Source organism: Pinus tabuliformis, chromosome 5_1 (assembly GCF_031772625.1).
Source record: "Pinus tabuliformis cultivar Carrire ecotype Pingquan chromosome 5_1, CPIR1, whole genome shotgun sequence".
Classification (NCBI taxonomy): domain Eukaryota; kingdom Viridiplantae; phylum Streptophyta; class Pinopsida; order Pinales; family Pinaceae; genus Pinus; species Pinus tabuliformis.
Window position 1 is genome coordinate 902,363,576 of NC_142305.1, and position 17,345 is coordinate 902,380,920.

Below are 17,345 nucleotides of genomic sequence, written 5' to 3' on the forward strand. Positions count from 1 at the left end.
TGGCCCTCCCCCTCTTTCTCTTTTTGTCCTACTTGTGCTTGTTTATCCTGTGTTTCTTTACCACTGGTTTTCTCTCCTGCTTCAGTGTGTTCCCCTTCTTCACTGCTGGATGAGGTGAGCTCCTCGGCCAGAATTCTAATATCGTCATCTTTGGTCATGTTTCGGAAAATTTCCCAAGAGAGGGGGACAGTGTAGGTGTGGAGGGCATCTTCTACTAAAAGTTTGATGAGCCCATGATGGGCTAACTGATCCGGTGTCCCTTCTTTCAATTTTGTGCCACATTCACTTAATGACTACAAAAGAAAATAGGGGATGCTCAACTTTTGTTCTGGAGGTAAATCCATTCCATGTCTTAGTTCATTTAGCAACCTGAAGTGATAGTCGTAGACAATGTTGAATCTCCCTTCACAGGTAATGTATTTCATGATTTGGAAGCTGACTTCGCTCCAAAGAGGAGGTAAGCTGGCTCTCCGAACCCCGTTTTTGTCTTCTACAGGATGTTCTTCAGGCAGGAAGAATGCTTTCTTGGCTGCCTGGCCCAATGACCTTTCTTCTTTGCTCCATGGGAGTCCTAATGGGAGGCCAGTAACACGACTGATGAGCTCAGGGGTAACTTCTAGGGTCAAACCCCTAAAATTCATTGTGGCCTGTGTCTTTGATTCAGGTTTTAGGGACATTAAGAATTCCTCCGTTATTTCATCGTCATGACCCTGAATTTTGTCACAAAAGGACATCCAATTGGCACGGGTGAAGAGGTCTACCACCTCTGGATGCTCATGCAGCTTGCTGGGATCTGAAGGTTCTCTCCTGATAAACCCTCCTAGCATGGTGAGAGTGCGTTGTTTTATGCACTGTCAGAAAAGGGAATGTTGTCTATGGGTTTTTCCCTGGACTGGAGGAAGAATTCTTCAGCTATTTAATATTAATGAGCAAAAATTCTCTGGTTTCAAGCCTGCTGTGACTCAGATCTCAGTTATCTGGTTATGAAAGGAAGAGTTTTTTCTTCTACAGACAGAGGGAAGAGACCGAGTTTTCTTCTCAGGACACATTTAGATATGCAAATTTTAAAATTTTCATCCACAGGCTAGCTCTTACAGCTGCATATGCTTTCTTATAAGAGAATTTTAGCAACAGGAAACGTGGAGAAGAATTTCGACATAGAAAAACTGAGGAGTATCGTTCAACACATAGGCAAACTGCTATTTCCAACTCACGGGCTAATTTTTCTCGGACTCCCCAATTTAAAACAGTTCAATTCACCACCTTTTTGAAACATACCATGCATGGAAGAGTGTTTTTGAGCCTACCTCTCTCGAAACTCCAAATTTGACAAAGAAAAATCCAGGATTTCTACTCCGAAAAGCTGTACCAGACTTCCTATAGAGCGGCTTCCTATAGAACTCTTGTTAGCTTCTGCAGGATGTCACTACGCTTCTGAACGAGCCTGGTACGCAAGAGATTTTTTTGAACAAGCTAAAAAACTCAGTGGAGGACAATGGGTTAACAAATTTCAGAGGCAATGGATGGGTACTTCGGCCGAGGACGTTGCAAGTGCAAATGAATAGTGGGTGGTGAGAGTCTTCAACCGAATATCTTTTAACTGCGGTGCAATTCGTGGTGAGGGAATGAGGTTGCTGGACCGAACCATTGATCCAACATCACGGCCAACATTTTTCTGCGTGTCTCTAACCGCCATCACCTCCCCTCTGCCATTAACCACCGCCACCACTACCAGTCCCGCTGATTTTCCCCGACTAGACACTCCACACGTGTCGGCTGCACATTTCGACGGCAAATTTGAACGTAATTGAGCTTGTTCGGATCCCATGAGGCTTTGCAACTGGCTGAGGGTGGCCAGTTTGACTGGCCACCGATCCTGTTCAATCCAAACCATTTTCACAGGCATGCAGTTTTCAAAATATAGTTTATGCAATTGACAATGAGGTTAGACACTTACCTGCGTGTCCGTGGACGCATTATGCAGACCTCGGGTCTTGGAACCACTACTTCGCTTGCTGCTGCCTCGTGCACATGTGTTAGAACCCATTCCTCCATTCATTGATGCTGTATGTACGATTTTTGGAACCCGATCCTTTGGTTGTCATCGTTGCATGCACAGGTTCGGCTTCGTTTCGGCTGCCGAGGATGTTCCCACATTCAAGAGGAGCCTTCTGCATGTTCCTTTTGTTGATTTCGGCTGTCCCTGTCTTCAGAGTATGTCTTTCCAGAGGGATCAACCGCTACAGGATTCCTGTAGGATATCCTGTAGCTACTTCTCCTCCTGGAATGCAGGCTAACCGACCAGGGCTATATTGCAGACGAGGATTTGTTGATGAAGAGTCCAGATGGAGATTGACAGGTAGGGTGAGCTAGACATCATTGTTTAATTTGTCGCTGAAAAATTCTTGCTGGCAATCTGAGGAAACAGGGTTTCTGGTATGACTGTGCAGGAACATATAACCAAGTGGGTGACGAAGGTGTACAGAGATGGAACAAGGTGCCATATGGTGATGGGTGGAAATAGGGGTGGCTGTAGGCCTAAAAAATAGATTCCCATCGTCAGATTCCCCTCCAAAATCGATTTTGGCTTGCCCGAAGGTTCTACAGGATGTTTCCTGTAGAAGACATAAACTTCTTGTAGAAGAGGCAGAGCTTCCTGTAGAAGGTGGAATCTGAACCCGAATGCGAGCGAATCCTAGGAAAGGCAAGTGGTAAGGGAGGAAGTGTCTATGAGGTTGTCCTTTAGCCTGTTGTGGACCCCTATCCTTGTTTTGCGCAACCTTCCTAACCTGCAATATATTCCCTGCAACCTGCAATTATTCCACAGAGATTAGGCCTATTTTTGCTTTTTTTTCTTCTTTCTCTTTTTTTTTTTTTTTTGAGAGAGAGAGAGAGACAGCAGGGGCACCTCATGAGGTTTTCAACCTCACTACCTACCCCAGGCGCTTCTAAGAAGTTTTCACCCAGGGATCTTTTTATTTCACTTTTCTTTTTCTTTTTTGTTTTTTTTTTTTGTATACTTAAGGTGTGGGTGGAGTAGAGACAGGGCCCCGCTCCACTACTAGCACTGATTTCTCCAAAGTTTCAATGAACTCCTTCCTCGAAAGGGGTTTCCTATAGATTTTCAATCGATGGCCATTGATGAGCATGGGGATGGCTTCTTCATCAATGGTCCTAATGAGGATTGAACCATTGTCGTTGCATTTCTCCACTGTATATGGTCCTAACCACCTTGTCCTCAGTTTCCCTTTGAAATCCTTGTATCTTGAGTCATACAGCAGTGCCCAATCTCCTGGCTGGAATTGCTTTTCATTAAGGTGCCTGTCATGCCATAACTTCCTTTGGAGTTGAACTACTTCTGAGTGGAGGAGGACCTGCATTCTCTGTTCATCTAATCCGTTCAACTGCAGTAATATTTCTCGTTATGCATGGCTGAGATCTAGGTCCAGCTGAGCTGCCACCCTCAATGTTTGTACTCGAATTCTATGGATAGCAGAGCCTTCTTCCTGTAGACCAGCTCATAAGGTATGAAACCTGTTGTAGTTTTCCAAGTGGTGTTGTAGGCCCAGGTGGCCTCAACCAAGCGATCTGCCCAATCCTTCCTGTTGCTACTCACCACTTTAGTCAAAATCTCTTCTAACGATCTATTATTAACTTCCACCTACCCATTAGCTTATGGATGATAAGGAGTGGATGTTTTGTGCTTGATCTTGTGATGAGCGAGTAGGTCTTCAATCAGGTTAGAGGTGAACTCACTTCCTTTATCGGTGACCAGCTCTCTCGGGTAGCCAAATTTGTAGAAGATATTTTACCTTAAAAACTCAGCCACTTTTTCTTCTGTTGCTGCCTTGATTGCCTTGGTTTCTGCCCACTTTGTCAGGTAGTCTGTGCACACAATGATGTAAGACCTTTGCCTTGAAGGACGGTTGATAGGACCCACAAAATCCACGCCCCACTTCTCAAATGGCTCGAAGGTCACTTGAGGTTGGAGGGGCATTTCATCCCTTGGAGTCAGTTTCCCCATCCTTTGACATCGGTCACATTGGCTGATGTATCTTCTGACATCTTGATGAAGAGTGGGCCAATAGTAGTCTGCCTGTAGAATTTTGAAGGCAGTTCTCTTCGCTGCAAAGTGACCTCCACAAGGCCCATCATGACAGGTCAGGAGGATGTCAAAAACTTCCTCCTCCCTAACACAACGCCTCAAGATCTGATCTGGACCAAGATTAAACAGGTTTCCCCCAATCCAAGTGAATGGGGCACTTTTCCTCACAATTTTGCTCTTCTCTCTTGAGGATAGGTGTGGAGGGAACTGTGTTGAGACCAAGTAATTTTCTATATCAGCAAACCATGGGAAGAATACTGAAATAGAAAACAGGTGTTCGTCTGGCATCTAGTCATCCACTGTCCCTTCTTCACCTGCAGGCAATCCAATCTAGACAGAAAGTCAGCAACAACATTTTCCTTACCTGGCTTGTCCACAATGGTCAAATCAAATTGCTGCAACAAGAGTAACCATCTAATGATACGAACATTCACATCAGGCTTATTCGTTAAATATCTAATCGCAGCATGATCAGTGTGTACGAATGTTTGATAACCAGTGATGTAGTGTTTGAACTTGTTTAGGGAGTGTACTACAGCCAGGAACTCTTTTTCGGTTACAGTATAGTTCATCTCTACCTTGGACAAGTTTTTGTTGACAAAGTATATGGCATATGGGAGTTTCTCCTCAACTTGTCCTAAGGCTGCCCCTATGGCTTTGTTCGAGGCATCAGTGTGGATGTGGAAAGGTAGGGCCCAGTTTGGACCTCCCAAGATTGGGGCGGACACCAGCTTATCTTTCAACTCATCCAAATCCCCTTGACAGCCGTTAGTCCATTTAAACTCAACATCTTTCCCTAAGAGGCAAAACAATGGCGAGGCTAGCTTACTAAAATCTTTAATGAATCTTCTGTAATATCCTGCTAAGCCTAGAAAACTCTGAACATCTCTTACCTTTTGAGGAGGTGGAACCTTTTGGATGATAGCAATTTTGCTAGGATCCACTTGTAATCCTTACTGAGAAATGGTATGACCTAACACAGTCCCTTCAGTCATCAAGAATTCACATTCTTTAGGACTGAGGGTGTTGTGGGGAAAAATGCCTATGCAGGACGATCCTATCCACCTAAGGTGTGACAGTGCCTTAGCAACAAACAGAGACAACTATTCTAGTATTCTTCCTTTATGAATTAAGAATGAAGAGAGATGGATGGACTAACCGGTGTCTTCCGTTTGTCCCTCGATCCGGTTTCTCTTCTCTTTGAGAGTTCCCAGCTACTTTCCTTCTCGCTCGCCCAGCTTCAAGAGGTTTCTGCAAGATCACAAGAAGAGAACACTACACAAGACATGGATTCATATTCATAACTAGTTCAGGATTAGAGATAAACTAAACATACTAACGCAATCATACATCAAAGATACATCAGTATATAGGAGAAACCAAGATAGCTTTATTGATGAATAACAAGGTTCAGGAAGAGATACAACCCAGAGGGCTCCAATCCAGCATCGCCTTCCCAACAAATGGAATTCCTATCTTCACCCCCTTCAAAGCATTAAGCACCCAATGATTCCAATCTCAAACCAACAGCAATTCTTTGCAATAACAAAATTCCAGCCTCTAGATCTCATGGAGGAGAGATCCATATATAGATGTTTGGAGAGAGGATGAGTCAGCTTGAGATCTGACTAGTGTCCTCTCCCTCTGTCAGTTCTTGATTCCACTTGGAGGTTATTGCTTCCACTTGGAGATTTGGAACCTCTTACTCATCACCAGTGGAATTCCTTGAGGCAAGTGTCATTGAGGAAGATTTTAGAAGCTTCCTGGGTCTTGACACCTTGTGGAATGAACTTGCCACATGTCAACTCTCGCTCAGCGCAGGTAGCCAGTGTTGCCTTTGACATTCAGCGCAGGTAGCCAGTGTTGGCTTTGACATTCAGCGTAGATAGCTAGTGGAGCCACTGAATTGATCCTGAATTGACTTGTTTTTGAGCAGTTTCTGGTGGAGAACTTCTGTGAATTGCTGTGGTTTGTTAGCCTTGTTCCTCTAGGGGTAGGAACAACATGTTTAGGGACTTTAGATCCCTTAGATTATGGACATTTCATGCTCAATGCTGTAAGGCACAAAAATGTCTATAACAGTTGCCCCCTAAAGTATGAGGCCGTTTATCGGGTGAAATGCTTTATCAGGGGGATTCGAAGTTCATCCAATGCTGGGAGGAGACCTGTAATAAGATACAATACAATACATTATTTTTCATACTGCTTTCATGATCTAGCTGAGGCGGGCATTCCCATGCTCAGCTTTATAAATTCATTTTTCTGTACATAGAACAGACAATCGTCCGATGGTAGACTGATAATTTTGATGAAATTATCATCCTTTGAGTAGGATGATTATCTGCTGCGATGGTGTACATGTCAATGTCTTTATCTTTTCTGAATATATATCACAGCCCGGATGGATGAAACTAGATCCGGGGTCTTCAAACTCGTTCGATCTTCACTCTAAGTACAAGTCGATCCATGTGAGAAATGTTTTGAAGTCGAACACGGAAAGACATCGCTTGATTACCGGTCAATGAGGTAAACCGTTAACAAGCGCGAGAGGAATCACCGATAATGATAATTACCCTCAAGGTACTGCAGTACAATTCACGTGGTGTGAATAAAGGATTTGGCGTCGAACACCACGCAAAATCTTTCGGTCGAATGTCATTGATGTATACCTGTCGCCGGAAGTGAGAAACTTGCCATTGAGGCATGCAAGCTTCAAAGTACTGAAGGGGTTGTTCCTAGATCAACTTCTTGGATAATGAGCTGATGTCGACAAGAAGCGATCCGTCAAAGGAGGGCCTTAATGAATCCCACATCGGTGACACGGAACGGAGCTAATGATTTTGATGGAGGTGAAAACGATCTGTGACATATGATTCAGGGTGGCGGTCATGAAAGGATGAAGGATAATGTACGGTAGTGGATGGGACACGGTTGACTTTTCTGAACGACTTCTCTTGAACATATGGCGACACTGATGCGATGGATCGGTAGCATTACCCCAAATATGGATGGTATGGCGAGACCATGGATGTGACCGGTGAATGAAACAACCCAACCCGATTGTGGTACGGAGGAAAAGTGTCATGTTCAAGAGCGACTTGCTACCATCAAAGTTTTCTTGAGTTTCTCCCAATTTTTCCCCAGTCATTGCTGACCAGTACCTCTTTATTTTTGTCAAGCTTGAGGAGGATAACATATGCTTGTTCTATAACCTGCCCTTCGGGCAAGCCCATCGCTATGTTTTAACGAGCCTAGCGATAGTGAAACTCGTTCTCGTCTAAAGACAAGTTTGTCGCTATTTAATGCATTTAACGAGTCTAACGACAAGGATAACTCGGTCCTTTTCATTTTTAGAGAGTCTGAAAAGGTACATAAAGTTAACTCCAAAAGTCCTTTTTCATCATCCAATCCCTTAAGTCCGAAAAAGTATAAAACAATACAGAAGGGATGAGTTTTCGATAGTTTTAATGAGCCGAATAAAACAAGCGCTCGATCTTTTTGTGCAATAATCCCTCAGGTCCAAAAAGATTAAAATCTAGAGGAGGGATAACACTTCCTGTCCCTTTAACGAGCTGGAAGGCCAAGGACTCGGCAATCTTTTCATATTTTACGAGTCAGATGAAAAGAGCTTAAAGAAGACTCGTCTTTCGAGGAACGAGTGATAAAACGGGTTAGCAGCTGATTCCAGGTACAGGTTGGAATTTTCCAATCATGGCAGTGTCACAAGGATGGCTAGTGAAATCACTCTTCGCAGCTGTTCCTCAAAATGGGTAAACAAACATATGGAGGTGAACGATCGGCCAATGGAAAAGTGGAGGTGACGGTGCAAACACGACCAAGGCTTTAATGGCTGATGATATTACATTCACTGTGGTTATTTACCGGGATAGTTCATTTTTTAACGAGCTTAAACGCGGGTGGAAACCTTTGCTCGATCTTATGTTTATTTTTTAACGAGCATGAACTATGCACTAAAACTGCTCGGATCTTGCATTTATTTTTTAACGAGCATGAACTGTGTGCTAAAACTGCTCGATTACCCAGTCATATGATAAGAATGTCTCATCAAGATTCTATTTTTTATGGAGCTTCATCTCACTAAGCTTTGCTCCGCATCCTTTCTTTATGCAAGTTAGGAAACGACTAATCCAAAAAACAGATAAATAATCGCTCTTTGCTTGCACTCCAAAAGGTTTGCATGCCCCCAGGTATAAAACAGAGTTTCAAGGTTACCTCTACTTCACTTCTGCCAAAACATTTGTTTTACCAAGAGAGGCCTACCTCTTTCAGGTTACCCAAAGATTGTCCTGTTAATCTTTCAAACAAAACACTTCTTCGGCGATGTCTACCGAGATAAACAAAGGTGAGCGACGATGCCCGCCAACTCACATAACTTTGACAAAAGAATCTTATTCTAGAACAACCCCTCTTCCTAGATGGATGGGGTACGGACTAGTAATATTCTCCCGCGGAAACCTACCCTATACCCAAAGTTTTCCTGTCGAAGCAGACCAGGACGCATGCCCCCTGGGTTCCAGTCATATCCTCCCGGATTACTCGCGCTCATCAGGAAGACGGACCGTGGGTTGAGACACTTCTTGCGTGAAGAGACCATTTAGGGATGGTACATGACTATTTGCGATGCATGATCCGGGAAATGAAAGTTGGTCCACGAGCTTGACCACTCTTCCTTCATGCGGAAAACACATTACTCTAAAGAGTGAGGAGACGATGGCTCCCATGCAATATATATAGTCTCGTCCAAGGAGTAGGTTATAATCCAAGGGTCCTTGAACGACCATCACGTTCATTTGAACGGTCTTCCCTTTCAATGTAATGGGCACATTGGGGAGGATCCCTAAAGGTCGACTGGTTCCTTTATCAAAGCCTCATAGATTTCTCATTTCAGGCAAAAGCGCTGGCGAACCAAGCGCTTTCCAAGCAATAGAGGAAAGGATACTCACAGATGCCCCCTCATCAATGATAGTGCCAGCCATTACCATTCTGTATATTTGAACGATAATCCTGAATGGTATGCTTGCTGGCAAACGGGGTCTCCCTAGTTGGTTCCAGTCGAACGAGACAACTAGGTTGCTTGGTGGTGGGACCGAATAGACAGCCGGGTATGACTCTGACGAATTTCCTTCCTGCGACAAAGGAATGGGCAAATTGCCCCCTTGTTCGTCGGAGTCTGTGTTAATGAAGAGAATTTGGACGGTGTCGTCTTTATTCTCCTCTGTGATGGTATCATTCGAAGATAGAGTCTCTGAAGGCAAAACCGGGTCAACTGCCGTTTCAACCTTTTGACTTTCGTCAGGCATGGATTCAGACGGTTCATCTTCAATGATAGGTGCTTCGACTGACCATCTGAGCGGGCCGGCCGGGTTCTCAACTGGTGAAGGACTTGGCAGGAGTTTTTGATATCCAGGAGGAAGTTGCGCTCGTAAAATCAAGCGATCTTCCAAGACTCTTTTAGCCTCGTCTAAGAAGGGACAACGGTGGATGGCATGGTCGCCTTCACACAGTTTGCAGGGAAATTTGGTTTTCCCTCTTTGTCCTGTGACTTCACTTTCACTAGTTGACGGTGAGCTGTCAACATGGCTATCAGAGGTTGACGCCACCGAATTGTGCAAACGGGGAGACCAGTCCCTTAGTATCCGAGGGATGCAGGGACAATCTCTGTGGAAGTGGTCTCCCTTGCATATGACACATGGCGATTTAGGCCTAGTCAGTGCTATGTGTGGATTTTTGTCAGACGACACTTGTTTGCCCCCAGCCACTTTTGGCTCCTTCTTCTTCTTCTCTTTCTTCTTATTTTCCTTCTTCTCCTTAGGAACTTGGTTTTTTGTTTTACTAGCTCCGTCAAGTGAAGAGGAAGGAGGAGAGGAAGAATTAGATGAAGTAGAAGGCTGGTGGGCAACTCTGGTCCGGTCTAACTGTTGATTCGACTGTTCAGGAATAGTGGTGTTTTGAACAACATTAGTTGAGAAGAGCCAGACCGGCAAGCCAATTGTCAGTCCTGGAAGCGACAATGTGGCCATGTGGGGCGCACCAACATCTCCCCAAGAGGAGAAGGGACTAGGATTTCCACCAAGGGGAATTCCTTGGTTGGTGTGCTCCATTTTCTCAACCTAAAGATCAACGTAGGAATAAGGGGTGATTGTTCCGTTTAAAATAAATTTTAACGACGCTTTAGACACAACTTGCTTTTTCAATTTTAAAGAGTCGAGAAAAAGCTAAAGATGACTCTAGTCTCCTTCGATGTTTTAACGAGCCCGAAGTGACAAATGCTCAGATGGAATTTTTCCGTTATAGAGTCTGAAAAAGGCCAAAAGGCACTGCTCTGGAGTTCTAGGTAGAGGGTGTGCCAAACTTTTCGCAAAACCGCAAAATACTTTTTAGGGTACGGGCGGTCGATCTTCCTGAATGCTGTGTTCAGTGCATTGCGATCAGTAGGGCGGCCGACACGTCTTCCTAAGGATAAAGGTTTTATGCCTACAGGGGTCTCCCAATATATACGTGACGGTACGTGGGAGCACAATCCGTACTGGTGCTATCGTCTTTCAGGAGGAATCACCCACCATCAACGAGATCGACAGTCACCAGGCTTTATGACGCCGGAACACGTCTCTAGCCTATACCTCTATGTTGTGCGTTATGTTGCAAAGCGTTGTTAAGTTCATTCAATTTATTTTAGGTTGATCTTTTTAGAAGTTTGCCTTTTGAGGTTCACCACGAGATGTATGATACAATTCCTAAATGCAGTCTAAAGATGATAAGAAAGCTTTATATCTTTTCAAATTTGAAAATCCTAGCTACAAAGGGAAAAGAAAGACACCATCTTTTCTCAAAGAGCAATCAGCACACTCTAATGCACTTTTCCTAAATCAAACATGCAAACTATCAAGATGCAAATGCACAATGCAGGTGTTTGTTTTCCGCTTTCTTAGTATTGATGCCTACAAAGAAAGCTTTTTGTACAACTTTGAATTTGCTTTTAAATGACAAATACAAACAAGTTTGCTTTTTCGAAATCAGAGAGGGTAGAAGAGATTACAACACTTAACGATTTTCGAAATGAAAACTTGTTTCGACACTTTAAAAGAGACAAACTCAAACCAATAAGCAAAAGAAAATGTATAATCAACTGTAAACAGCCAATGAACTCTCTCCTAAGATCACAATGAACAGATCTGAATCAAGGGCTATAGGATGACTATTTCACTCTTGCAAAGAAAAACTGTAAATGACGCCACAAACACATAAAAACACTCACAGTATTTTTGTACAAAAGGAGGCGGAATTTAAGCAGAGAAAAAGAGTTATCATACTGGTACCTATGCTGGTTACAGGCTGCAAAAATCAGAGATCAAAACAAGGCAAAACAGAGCAGAGAACCCCAGCTGCACAAGGTCAAACTGGTTCAGCGCAACCTCAACACAGGGGTTTTGACATTCAGCGCAGGTAGCCTTCACGGGACCTGCGTTGAAATGCAGAATCCCTTCACAGGGTCTGCGCTGAAGGAGAAACTCTCGTTTCTCACTGGGTTCTGGGTCACAGATTGCTATTTAATCTACTGTTTCAGGCCAAATAAAAGCAACAAGCAAGGTACAATCAAAGGGATGCTTTGAGGGGGTACTAAGATCTATCACAAAGGATCATTAAATCATTTGTGAGTCCATTGTTCAGATCATAGACAAATCCAGTGATTGGATCAAAGCAGCAACTGTCTACTTTGCATCTGAGAATAGCAGATGCAGTTCGATTGTTGCTGTTGAGTCTATGAAACAAACAATGATGGAAACACAAATAAAATGACTAAACAGATCTCCCCAGTGGAGTCGCCAATTTGTTGCTAAGGCACTGTCACACCTTAGGTGGATAGGATTGTCCTGCATAGGCATTTTTCCCCACAACAGAGGGACAGGTTCATCTCAATATATTTGTTTAAAACTTTTCCCAGGTTAGACAATGATTCTTGGAAGTTAGACCCATAAGGAGTAAATTCATCCATATAAATTTCCACTAAATCGTGAACCAGCTCAGCAAATATGCTCAATACTGCTCTCTGGAAAGTGGCAGGAGCATTGCATAGCCCAAAGGGAAGGACCCGGTAGGCAAAGGTTCCCCAGGGACAAGTGAAGGTGGTCTTATCTTGGTCTTCCGGGTTGATTTGGATTTGATTATACCCGCTGAACCCATCTAGGAAAGAAAAGAACTTCTTCCCTGCTAGCCCATCTAGCACTTGATCTATGAAAGGCAAAGGGAAATGGTCCTTCTTGGTGGCTTTGTTAAGTTCTCGATAATCTACATAGATTCTCCACTTCCCATTTTTCTTGGGTACAAGCACCAGAGGAGAAACCCATTCGCTGTCCGAGATGGGGTAGATGAATCTTGCGTCCAACAACTTTTGCAATTCTTCTTTAACGATGTCCTTAAGGGCTGGATTCATTCTCCTCTGAGGCTGCCTGACTGGTTTACAATCCTCTTTAATGTAAATGTGATGGGTACAGACCGACGGATGGACTCCTTTCATTTCCTTATAGCTCCAGGCAAAAGCATCCAAATGGTGGCTCAATAAGCTACAGAGCTCCTTCTCCTGAGAGGGAGATAGGGATGAGCTGATCTTTAAGGTTCTTTTAGGGCCAAATTCCACATTTTTAACTCTGGGTGAGGTCGGATCGGCCACACATAGGTCCACTAAAGCGCTGGCTTGGGTACCTTCCACTAACTCCTCTAATGATAGTGCACTAGAAGGTGGATTTTTAATCAAATTCTCAATCAAGTAATCCTTGGCTAGAGGACCTCCCCTGGTGGCTTCTACTATGCACAATGGTGCAGAGTAGACTTCACCCTCATTTTCCTCCTCCAACGAGAGCGGTAAGTCGTGTTCTAACAGAGGTTGGGCAGGAGGGTATAGGACTAGCTGTTTGGACATAGGCCCATTCTTGATGGTCATGCTCCCAGCTCGACAACTGATGTAAGCATCCGCAGTAGCTAGGCCTTCCCAAAATGAGGGGGTATCTAGTGAGTTTTTCCTTTGGTTGAAGGACCAAGAAGTCCGCAAGGTACTCCCAAGAATCAACAGAGACCAGGACATCCTCCACAATCCCTGCGGGAGTCACGGTGGAGTGGTCTGCCAACTGCAGTACTGTCGAGGTCTTTCTTAAGGAACTCTAAAGGTTAAGTTTAAGCATAGTGTCCCTGGTCATCACATTAATGGCAACCCCTATATCAATCAAGGTGTGGGGGATTATGGTGCCATTGATGTGGACATCAACTACAGGACTCCCAGGGTCCAAATATTTTGAACAGATTATGTGTCCCAACATCAGATTGGACAGTTATCCTATGAAATTGATAGTCGAGGCATCTCTCTTGCGCCTACCTAGGTGCCTGAAACACTTCTCCTTGATCAATTTTTTGTAGATTGGTAAATCTTTTATGGCCTGGAGGAGTGGAATTTTCACACACTACTGTTTAAGTTCTCCTAGAAGTTCAGTCTCCTCTAGGTTTGGTTGCATGGCTACTGTTAGTTTCTCAGGAAAGGGTGGAATGGCTTTGGGTTCACTTTCCTATTTCTCTTCCTCTTCCTCTGGGGGAGGAGGCTGGAGATCTGGAAGGACCTTTCCAGATCGTAGGTTGATCTCCTGAATCTCCATAGCATAGGTAGGGCATGTTGTCTCTCCAGTGTATACCAGTTGGGCCTGTCTATTGTTGGGGTTCAGGTTCGGTTGAGCAGGCATCTGGGGTTGTCTTGGAGGAGCAGGAGGTAATGGTTGTGGTTGAGTAAGAGGTGGAGGCAAAATAGCGGGAGGAGAGTTGTATTGGGGCCTCCACCCCGGTTGAGGTGCATTCCACTAAGGTTATGGCTGGACATGAGAGTGAAATGAATGAGCAGCAGGTTGAGTATGGTACTGAGATGGATAAGACCAAGGGGGAGGTGTGGACCAGGAAGGATGAGCAGGGGGTCCCCAAGAAGGCATGTGAGCAGATTGGTTGGGGTTGTAATAAGCTTGCAATGTTCCTTGCATCCCCTGCTGGTAAGGTCTAGACCCATGCTACCTCCTTTGGTTAAGGAAGTAGAGTGGCTCAGTGGCCCCTTCAGCCCCTTGATACATGGCTTTAAGTCCAGGTAAGGTTGGGCACTGATTCGTGGGGTGGTCTTCTTCACAAACGAAACATACCTCCACTGAGTGCAATGGACACTCGTCCTTAGGATGCTTACTTGTACATCTGGGACAAAAATGGCCAAAGCCCTCTCAGCTTCCTCTTTCTTCTATTGGATTCGGAAGGTATCCAGTTGCATAGCAATGGTCTGTCTCATCTCACTTTTGAGGTCTTCCATCTGATTAGCAAACTCATGCTTGGAGAAGGTGGTACTAGTTGAGAGTGGATTCCCCCTACCTTGTTTCTGGGCTGCCCTAGAGTGGTTTCTAAACACAGTCTTTATGTCCTCATAAGGTAGTTGGTAGATGTCTCCTCCAGCTAGCAGATGGAGGGTATCTAGAAGGTCTTTGGGGACTCCTCAGAGTAGAACTAACTTCAGAGATTCAGGGTCAAGTGTGCACCTGGCCCGTTTATAGCTAAGTTGGAACCTTTCCTCGTAGTCTTCTAAAGACTCATCGCTTCCCATGGTCATCCGAAAGATTTCTCCCTTTGTTTCGTTTGACCTACAGTAGTCCTGGTATTTGTTGTTAAAGGCTTGCTGCATCTGAGCCAAAGTTGTGATACTGTTTCTAGGTAACCCCATGAACCAGCGTAGTGCTGCATCCTTGAGGATAGAGGGAAAGAGTTTCAACTTTTGCACGTCTTCTGCATAGTCATAAGTTCAACAAAGGACAACAAACTCAAACAGGAAGGTATCAGGGTCTTCAGTGGTCAATCCATGGAAATGAGGTAAGGCTGAGGGACTTATGTTTTTCATCTTCATGTCCCTGTTGGTCTTTCGGATGGGGAAGGCACCTTCTATTCTCTCCTCATCTTCTCTATCGTTTATGTTTTCAGCCATGGTCTCAAAAGGAATGTTTTCTTGCCCTTCTTCTGTTATAGGATCTTTGTATATCTCAGGAGGTTCACCTATAGGTTCTTCTGAATCACTGCCACCAAAGAAGAGAGAAGGGTGACTCAGTGATGTGGTGGGGGTGTTGGGTAGGAATTTTCCAGTATTATCTCTATTCCTACGAGGCATGAAATGAAATATTTTTAGTTGCTTTTTTTTTTCTCTTCTTGTACCTGCAAAACTAAAATAGATTGAATTGCAACTAACTAAAATCTATCTTGCTGAAACGAAAATGTGGAATTGAAATGAAAGCAGGAAAGAACTAATCTATTTTGCTGAAATGAAATTGCAGGAATGAAATGCTAAGCTACGCTTGCAGAATTGAAATGCTAATCTATGCTTGCAGAATTGAAATTGTGGAATTGAAATGCTAATCTACTTTTGCGGAAATGAAATTGCAGAATGGAAATGAAACAACTACTCTACTCTTGCTGAAATAAACTACTTAGCAGAAGATTGTAATAGAAAATAGAAGAAAAATAGCAATCACCAATACTCTGATGCTTCCCCGGCAACGGAGCCAAAATATGGTGGGCTCCGGTATTGTAGCAATAATGTTGCAACTCCTGGGACTTCCTTCTTTACTTTTATCAACCCGGTAGTTCGTAACAAACTTGGAAGTGACGGTGCTATATGCACAAGTACTAGCTCTTGCCGCAGCTGTCACTGGATCAGCTGGCACAAGTCTGCTAGGAGCTTAAGCCAACTTCTATGAGCTATCAGAAGAAGCTTTTAATGGTGATGGATGAAAGCTAACTCAACCAGAGGCTAATCTACTTGTAGAAAGAAGTTGAAAGCTAGAAAGGAACGCAAACCCTAACAAACCCTAGTTTTACCGACTAACCCTACTGGTGCAAGTAAAAGGATGAAGCTACAGGAATGGATTCCATTTACTTCTAGAAAGGTAAAATTCATGTGACTAAGCTACTTTTGAAGAGAAATATGAAGTAAACATCTTTTTTCATTTTTGAGTACTTCGTCAAGATTATTTTGCATATGCTTTAACTGTCTTTAACTATGCAGAGGTTAACTGGAGACAGGAAATGGAGTAGGCGCTTGCAGGAGGTTGGGAAGGTTAGAAGAGGGCCTAAGGGTTCCCTAGCACCCTTCCAGAGAGTTTCACAATGATCGGATTCCAAGAAACCGCTTTAATGAGCTTCTACAGGAAGTTTGCAGGGGTTCTACAGGATGTTCTACAGAAAGGAGATTTTTGAAGGGTTGATGGTGGAAAAGAGCTGAAGAAGTGGGTATGGAGGTTGATGATGATGTGGAATGGTCCAGGACCTTGTGAACGAAGCGTGTGAGTGACAAGGATGGTTGGATTTGTTCAAGGAGGGGTAGAGCAATGTTGCACAAAAATATGGAACTTATGTCAAAGTGAGGGAACGTAGCAAATGTGAGGCAAGAATCAAAGTTGGAGGGAGGAGTAGGCAATATTAATGGAGTAGGGGTAGGCAAAGAGGTTTTACAGGTGCTCTGCAAGTTATTTTCCAAAACTATTCAAACAAAGACTCGAAAAACTAAAGACCTAGCTACTTTAACCTAATCTGACCTGAATATCAGCAAAGCAAATGAGCAAAAGTTTATTGCAACGAAATCTTGTGAAATAGCTATGAAAACTAAGCGATCATGAACCTGAACATGTAACCTCAACTGGTATCAACTTCTGCAGATGAGAATCTACACTAACAATTGCATGATGAAGCAAAGACAGTGTTTTTGGTAGCGGCAAGGACACCTTGGTCTCAGCTCATGGTCCCACAGGGGGAGAAGTGAGATTAGGGGTGCTTGATGGCCTTTTTCTGAAGATCATTTCTGTTATTAACCTATCAAAACAATCTAAACCTGAAAAGCCTTTTCAATCATCAACAATGACCTGTAGAATCAAGCAAATCTGAAATCTACTTAACAGAAATTATTTGATAGAGACATTCAAAACATATAACAGTACAAGAAGGAAGCCTTGGCACTTGGGTTGGGCCCAACACCAAGAGTTGCAGGATCCTAAGAAAAATCTCAGGACTGATGGCAAATGAAACTGCTTTCCATTATTCAAAAATAACCATGTCACAAGAAAGTTGCATAGCAAAAACTACAAAGATGAGCTGAGAAACTAGTAGCACTATAGTGCGAAATACAACTGTTCAAAAAGTAAACTACGAAGGCTAGAAGCCTTCC